The sequence below is a fragment of the Staurois parvus genome, unplaced genomic scaffold (genome assembly GCF_062004578.1).
Source record: "Staurois parvus isolate SC_StPar_1 unplaced genomic scaffold, SC_StPar_1.0 ptg000946l, whole genome shotgun sequence".
In the NCBI taxonomy this organism is placed as follows: Eukaryota; Metazoa; Chordata; class Amphibia; order Anura; family Ranidae; genus Staurois; species Staurois parvus.
In genome coordinates, this window is record NW_028318742.1 from 928,892 (window position 1) to 937,734 (window position 8,843).

Below are 8,843 nucleotides of genomic sequence, written 5' to 3' on the forward strand. Positions count from 1 at the left end.
CAGTGTACCCACCTGTGCCACCCAGCAGTGCCACCTACCTGTGCCCAGAAATGCCACCTACCTGTGCCCAGCAGTGCCACCCACCTGTGCCCACCCACCTGTGTCCACCCACCTGTGCCCACCCACCTGTGCCCACAAGTGCCACCCACCTGTGCCAACCAGTGCAACCCACCAGTGCCCATCAGTGCAGCCCAGCAGTGCCACCAGTCAGTGCCCAGCAGTTGCACCAGTCAATGCCTAGTAGTGCTGCCAGTCAGTGCCCAGCAGTGATGCCAGTCAGTGCCACCTATCAGTGCTCTCTATCACTGCCACCTATCAGTGCCACCTATCCGTGCCACCTCATTAGTGCTGCCTATCAGTGTCGCCTATCTGTGCCACCTCATTAGTGCTGCCTATCAGTGCAGCCTATCAGTGCCCATCAGTGCCGCCTATCAGTGCCCATCAGTGCTGCCTCATCAACGCACATCAGTGAAGGAGAAAAATTACCTGTTTGAAAAATTTTATAATAGAAACAAAGAAACTTTTTTTTTCAAATTTTTTAAAAATTTTTTGTTTATAGCGCAAAAAGTAAAGTGCCAAGCGGTGATTAAATACCACCAAAAGAAAGCTCTATTTGTAAGAAAAAAATGATAAAAATTTCATATGGGTACAATCTTGCATGACCGCGCAATTGTCAATCAAAGTGCGACAGCGCTGAAAGCTGAAAATTGGCCCGATAGAGAAGGGGTATAAGTGCCCGGTAGGCAAGTGGTTAAAGGATAGGTGCACCTTTGGGAGCATGTTACACGTTCCACCCGTTTTTAGGGTGGAACATGTAACATGCCCCCAATGCTGCAGCTGCTGCCGATCCCCCTCAACCATTCCCAAGTGTACTAGCCATTCATTTTTTAAATCAGTGCAGCCATGCGGGGCTCCACCCACGCGGCTGCGTCATTCATTCACAGAGTTCTGTGAATGTATGAACTACAAGTCCCGACAGCCTTAGGGGCGCTGTGGAGTCAATGAACTACCAAGGCGCTCCACAGCGCCGTTAAGGCTTCAATGAAAGCTTCCTGGCAGTATATACCTTTAAATCCGAACACATATTGATTACACAGGTTCTGTGGCTGATTAAGGTGGTAATTAAACTCAATTAGGTCCTTATCTGCAATAAATTAGCCTCAGAACCCGTGTGATTACTATGTGTTCGGTTTTAAAGGGATTAGGTGGCAACCCTACCGGAGAAGCAAAAAAGGTGCAGTCCCTGACAGTCCTGTGATTTGTCCTAGATTGTAAGCTCAAAAGAGCAGGGCCCTCGAACCCCTTGTGTATTGTATTGTTACTGTATTGTCTCATGTTCTGTCCCCCACTATAATGTACAGCGCTGAGCAAACCTTTTAGCGCTATATAAATACTGTATAATAATAATAATTTGTCAGCTTTTGGACTTTGGCTTGGTTCACTGTGACATGCATTCGGCATGTAGGAACAAACAAATGGCAAATGCCTCAGTGTATGACTGGCCTTTGCAGTAAGGAGCACATGGAAGGGCGACCCATGTCAAACAACAACAGAGAAAAATTCCCAGCTCACTTACCAACCAGCCTGCAACCAACCAACCGAATTATGGTGTCTAACAGTTCACATAAAAACGGGGGTTTAGTTTGCACACATTTGGAAACATATGTGTCAGCTGCAGACCCTCTTCACGCCACCCAAATATTCTGTGGTCCTAACTCTATGAATTTTGAGAGCCTCCATATCAGAAGCACATAATAATGGATAGACTGAGGGCAGGTGAGCCTGGATGGAGCTCACCCCTCCATAAAAGCACAGGAGAGCACTGGAAACCCAGCATATAGCACAATGGCACTCAAGGTGTCCAGCCCCCTCCCCAGTATATCAACAGTACAAACAAATGGCAACTGCCCCAATCTAAAACTGGCCATTGCAGTAAGGAGCACATGGAAGGGTTACCCATGTCAAACAACAACAGAGAAAAATTCCCAACTCACTAACCAGCCAGCCTGCAGCCAACAAAATTATCCTGTCTAACATCTCCTACATTGTAAGCTCGAAAGAGCAGGGCCCTCGATCCCCTCATGTTTTGCATTGTATTGGTATTGTTCTGTCACATGTTCTGTCCCCCTTTGTAATGTACAGCGCTGAGCGAACCATTGGCGCTTTATAAATACTGTATAATAATAATAATTTCACGTAAAAACAGGGATTTAGTTTGCACACATTTGCAAATATATGTGTCAACTGCAGAGCCTCTTCAAAGCACCCCAATATTCTGCAGTTCCTAACTCTATAAATTTTGAGAGCCTCCATATCAGAAGCACATAATAATGGATAGACTGAGGGCAGGTGAGCCTGGATGGAGCTCACCCCTCCTTAAAAGCACAGGGACGCACTGCACACCCAGCATATAGCACAATGGCACTCAAGGTGTCCAGCCCCCTCACCAGTATATCAGTACAAACAAATGCCAACTGCCCCAATCTATAACTGGCCTTTGCAGTAAGGAGCACATGGAAGGGCAACACATGTCAACAACAGAGAAGAATTCCCTATCCATTATTATGCATGTTCTTCTACTATGGAGGCTCTCAAAATCGATAGTGTTGGGAACTGCAGAATACTGGGGTGCCGTGAAGAGGCTCTGCAGCTTACGCATGTATTTGTGAATGTATGCAAACTAAACCCTGTTTATAACGTGAACTGTTAGACAGGACAATTCGGTTGGTTGCAGGCTGGTTGATGAGTTGAGCTGGGGATTTTTCTCTTTTCTTGCTTGACATTCAGCATGTAGGGCAGCCCATTCATTTCAGTTGCCTGCCCTACCTGCACAAAGAAGGGGAAAGAAGTCCCAGACCTTTTCTTAAAATCGCACTGCACAGAAATGCATGGTACTGCAGCTCCATGTTGGTTGCTACATGTGAAGACACACATGTTTTGTCAATGCACCGGGGTGTCATCAGGAAATGTTGATCTTTACTGATCCTAGAGACAATTAATCTTTTCCAGTAGTCGTGCAGTAGGCTCACATGGAACAATGAATAACTGTCTTCAACTAGAACTCCAAAAGGAAGCATGGGATTGGGTACTTGGCACATGAAGACACGCATTTTGGGCATGGGGATGCCAATAAGAATTACAATGAAGTCGCACGATTTCAAAATCAAGTGACTTGCCGATTTCATTGTAATTTGCAAGACATCTGACACAGATGTCTATGCAAATCGCAACAAAAGAAGTGCATGTACTACTTTAGAAATCGGTGCGGCTCCGACCAACTCAGAACCGCACCGATATGATCGCTCTGATAGCGGGCAATAGGGTGAGACTTGGGATATGATTTTGCAAGTCACAGGGCATGTAGACTTCACCTCCGCAACATCTCCAAGATACGCCCTTTCCAAACCTCGGAAACCACTAAGCTACTTATTCACTCCCTTGTTATATGTCGCCTTAACTATTGTAACTCCCTCCTCATTGGCCAATCTCATCGCAGGCTATCCCCTCTTCAGTCTATCATGAATGCTGCTGCCAGACTCATCCACCTTACTAACCGTTCTGTATCTGCCATCCCACTGTGCCAATCCATCTACTGGTCTCCACTCAGTGTCCTCTACCCCTCTCTGCCAATCCCTCCACTGGCAATCCCTCCACTGGCCTCCACTCAGACATCGGACACGGCCGATGACAGATCTGAGTACCGGCCCCCGTTGCCGGTGCCATGTGACCTGCTGTGACCAATCACAGGAAATGTGACCAATCACAGCAGGTCACATGACAGCTGTATACAATGGATGGCTTCATTCATGCCATCCATTGTATACTAGTGTCTAGCTGTGAATGGTCACAGCAGGTCACATGCACATGTCATGTGATTAGCTGTGGCCAAATCACAGCTAAGCACAAAAAAAAAAAAAAAAACCCTGAATGAATCGATGTCATTCAGATAAATGCTTGCTTATAGCAAAGTAATTCTTTGCTATAAGCAAATTGTGTAAAAAAAAAAATACTGATCACTTCCCCAAAGTAGTACAATGTTACTATGGTAACATTGTACTACTTTGGTCATAGTAAAATATAAAAAATAATATTAAAAAAATAAAAAAAGTAATAAAAAATTAAAAATAATTAAAAAAATATATATATATATTTTTTTTTTCATACTGTCACCAGTCAGTGTCTCTGATCACCGCCATGCCAGTTAAATGATGACACTGTACTGCACTGGTGACAGTATGTAAAAAAAAAATAGTGAAAATAATTTTTTTAATTTTTTCATTTTCCGAAAAATTATGACAAAAAAAATACAACTTCAAAAAACTCGCCATTCCTCTTATGAAGTACGTCGGACTGTCTACTCTGCAAAAAGGGGTCATTTGGGGATATCTGTACTGTTCTGACATTTGGGGGATATCTGTACTGTCCTGACATTTGGGGGATATCTGTACTGTTCTGACATTTGGGGGATATCTGTACTGTTCTGACATTTGGGGGATATCTGTACTGTCCTGACATTTGGGGGATATCTGTACTGTTCTGACATTTGGGGGATATCTGTACTGTCCTGACATTTGGGAGATATCTGTACTGTTCTGACATTTGGGGGATATCTGTACTGTCCTGACATATGGGGGATATCTGTACTGTCCTGACATTTGGGGGATATCTGTACTGTTCTGACATTTGGGGGATATCTGTACTGTCCTGACATTTGGGGGATATCTGTACTGTGCTGACATTCTTGGACCTCAAGAAATTAGATTGGCTGTCAGTACTTCAGGATTGATCAATATTCAGATCTATACCATAGTTTGTGAACTCTATAACTTTCCTACAAACTAAATAATACATCCTAATTTGGGTTATTTTCCCCAAAGACATGTAGCAGAATACATCTCGGCCTAAATTTATGAAGAACAATTATTTATTTGCAAACTTTTATAACAGAAACAAAGAAAAATGTGTTTTTTTTTCAAGGTTTTGGTCTTTTTTTGTTAATTTAGCAAAAAATAAAAACCCCAGCGGTGATTAAATACCACCAAAAGAAAGCTCTAGTTGTGTGAAGAAAATGATAAAATTTTAGTTTGGGTACAATGTTGTATGACCGCGCAATTGTCATTCAAAATGTGAGAGCGCTGAAACCTGAAAATGGCCTGGGAAGGAAGGGGGTAAAATTGCCCGGTATTGAAATGGTTAATGCTCTTACCCAGGGGCGGACTGACTATTTGGAAACTTGGGCACTGCCCGAGGGCCCGGGGTCAGTAGGGGGCCCCATGAGATGCCCCTGGTACCTTTTATAGTCTTTTTTTGGGTGTGCATTGAGTGTGGGCAAGGACGCAGGGGCCCCATGATCCCCTATTGCCCGGGGCCCCCATGAGTTGTCAGTCCGCCCTTGCTCTTACCACTAGACATGTGTAAAATGAAAAAATTGGGTTTGTTTTGTTTCGGTTCGATTAGTTATTTTACTAATTTTGTTTCGCTCAATTAGTTACATTCGTTTTTCGGAATCTGTTTCGTTTATTCGAATTCAACCAATTCTAATCTTTTCTATTCTATTTCTTGATTTTCTATTCTAATTGATTCTATTCTTTTCTTTGATTTTCTATTCTAATATTTTCTGTTCTATTCTAATGGATTCTATTCCTTTCTGTTCCTTTAATTGATTTTCTATTTTAATATTTTCTATTCTTTTGTATTCTTTTGTATTCTATTCTTTGATTCTCTATTCTAATCTTTTCTATTCTATTTCTTTATTTTCTATTCTAATTGATTCTATTCTTTTCTTTGATTTTCTATTCTAATATTTTCTATTCTATTCTAATGGATTCTATTCCTTTCTGTTCCTTTAATTGATTTTCTATTTTAATAGTTTCTATTCTTTTGTATTCTTTTCTATTCTATTCTTTGATTCTCTATTCTAATCTTTTCTATTCTATTTCTTGATTTTCTATTCTATTCTAATTGATTCTATTCATTTCTTTGATTTTCTATTCTAATATTTTCTATTCTATTCTAATGGATTCTATTCTTTTCTATTCCTTTATTTTATATTCTATTTTGTTCTATTCTTTTATTTTCTATTCAGTTTTTTTTTTCCTCAATTCTTTTCTATTCTATTATTTTCTGCTCTATTTTATTCTATTCTTGTTTTCAAATTCAAATTGGTTTTCAAATTTGTTTTAGAAATTGAATTTGTTTTCGAATGTGTTTCGAATTCAAATCGATTTGAATTTCGGACAAATTTAGTTTGATTTCAGATTCATTAAAATCCGTTACTATTGTAATTCGGAATTTGGATACATCCAAAACTCAGAATAATGGAAAATTTGTCCGCATTTCGGTTCGGAACGAAACAAACTGCACATGTCTACTTACCACTTGAAGCAAACCCAACGAAATATGAACTCAGAAACAATTTTCTTGCACAATATTAAGCACGAGTTGAATATTGCCCACTAAGCTGCCATATTATATAGCATTTAGAATATTTACCTAAACCTATAGGGGATATTTTAACCAGCCGCCCCATTGCAGATATACTGCTACAGGGTGGCAGGGGTGCGCAAAATCACGTATATATACACATGATTTTGCATTTCCGGGTAGGGGTTCCCCGTCGGTGTTTACTTGCTGGCACCCGGTGATCACAGAGCATTGCCGACAGAGGGAGAGAACTGTATGTAAACAATACAGATCTCTCCCCTGTCAGCTCCTACACACTGCTTTGCATGGCTCTACATAGCACAGCCATACAAAGCAGCGTGCTTACAGTGTAAAGCACAGACACAGCACACAGTAAAACAGCACACAGTTAACCTTTTGATCGCCCCAGATGTTAACCCCTTCCTGCCCAGTGCCATTAGTACAGTGTCAGTGCTTTTTATTAGCACTGATCACTGTATTGGTGCTATATAAATAGAAAAATACTGAACATTTTGAAAAAAAAATGTTTTCTTAATTTCTGTTATAAAATTTTGCAAATAATAAATAATTTTTTGTCAGTTAAAGTTAACGCAAAAAATGGCCTTTTCGGGGTGGGGGAGGGGGGTAAATCCTCTGGAGGGTAAGGGGTTAATGATGCTAAATAAATAATGGAGTTTTTATAATATAATTGTTGTTTGAGAAGATCGCTATCATAGTTTTTTTTTTAATTTTATGCTATATATAAATAAAAGATATCGAACATTTTGAAAAATAATAGGTTTTCTTAGTTTCTGTTCTAAAATTTTGCAAATAAATAATCTTTTGTCAGTTAAAGTAACGCAGCGCCATAATGTAAAAAATGGCCTGGTCATGAAGGGGGGTAAATCCTCAGGAGGGCAAGGGGTTAATCACCAATGGGTTTTTTATTTTTTGCTATATAAATAAAAAATACTGAATATTTAAAAAAAAAAGGTTTTCTTAGTTTCTATTATAAAATTTTGCAAATAAATAATCTTTTGTCAGTTAAAGTTAATGCAAAGAATGGCCTTTTTGAGGGGGGGAGGGGGATAAATCCTCTGGAGGGCAAGGGGTTAATGATGCTAAATAAATAATGGAGTTTTGATAATATAATTGTTGTTTAAGAAGATCGCTATCCTACCGGGAAAGCCCCGATATAGTCCTTGCTTTTTAATCCACTTTTATAAAAGTATCAAATCTGCGGGATAGTACGGCAATCAATGCCTCCGATTGAACCCTGGTTCAGCAAACGCTCACGTGTGACCCGAGTCGCCGCTCACCTGAGAAGTTCTGTGATCCGATCCGTCACCTCGTCTTCCACTCGCAGCGATTTCTTGGGTTGCATGGAAATGGACGCTTAAAAGCCTCGGCTGTAAAAGGCAAATGAGCGGACATAAAGGCAGGCAGCGCAGAAGCTTTATTACGCCGATACGGATTTTGTCACTTACTGGAAGTTATAAAGCATAAAAGGATTATTCAACGAAATGAACATCTACCCATTTCAAGGTCAGGAATCCCAGTGGTTAATCTCCCTTCCCCTTCATCGTTTTATGTCATCTAAAGTAATAAGCTGTAAAGCGGCCATTCAAATCATCAGCTAATGCAGAGGCCGACAATACAGCGCTGCTCAAGAGCCCGAGAAGAAAGCCATCGCGGGGAATAATAAGCCCTCAAGCATGTATTTAAAGTTAAGACGCTCTATTCTCTGCCTCATAAATGTTACCAGAAAACAGCAAGAAAAGTCTTCCCGGCGACTTCACTGCTCTCAGACTCATAGGCTCTGCAAATAGCTGTTTTAAAGCGGAACTCCGGTCCAGAAATAGCAAGATAAACGGTAATAGCCCATGAAAGGATAAAATAGCAACTGCCATATTCACCTTTGAGCCACGATTTACCCCGCAGTGCTTTATTTATGCCACTAGATGTCCTCAGTCTGATGGCCAGCATTATTCAATCCACTTCCTCTGATCCCAGGTCATCCTGATGAAGAGGGCATCTCCCCTGAAACATGTAAGCTGCTCCCTTGTGAATGGGCACTGCTCCAACTCCGGGACTGGATTGATTTCATGTTTGCAGTTGTTCACTTTTGTGAGTACATTGTATTTTACTAATTACAATAAAGAGTCTTACAACAATGCCCTATGACAGTTATTCCCCTTTCTTTGTCTTTGTTCCGGGTCATCCTGGACCCACCCCCAGCCTGGGACTGGACAAAATAACAAAGATAAAATAACAACACCAGAATTCGCTGCCATATTCACCTCCAGTCCAAAGATTTTCCCAACAGTGCTTTATTTATGCAAATAGATGTCGTCAGTCTGATGGCCAGTATCATTCAATCTACTTCTTCTGAGCCCAGGTCATCCTGGATCCATCCCCAGCCTGTGATTGGAAAAAAAAAA

At 40.9% G+C, this 8,843-nt stretch overlaps 1 long non-coding RNA gene across 1 annotated transcript in view; it reads right to left on the bottom strand.

The window, feature by feature from the left end:
* LOC149441797 (uncharacterized) overlaps window positions 1-7,805 on the bottom strand; it is a 74,049-nt gene extending 66,244 nt beyond the window's left edge. Inside the window, exon 1 of the long non-coding RNA XR_016307294.1 lies at window positions 7,722-7,805. This is a non-coding gene — a long non-coding RNA (uncharacterized LOC149441797). The remainder of the gene's footprint in view (window positions 1-7,721) is intronic.
* Between the last annotated feature and the right edge of the window lie 1,038 nt (window positions 7,806-8,843).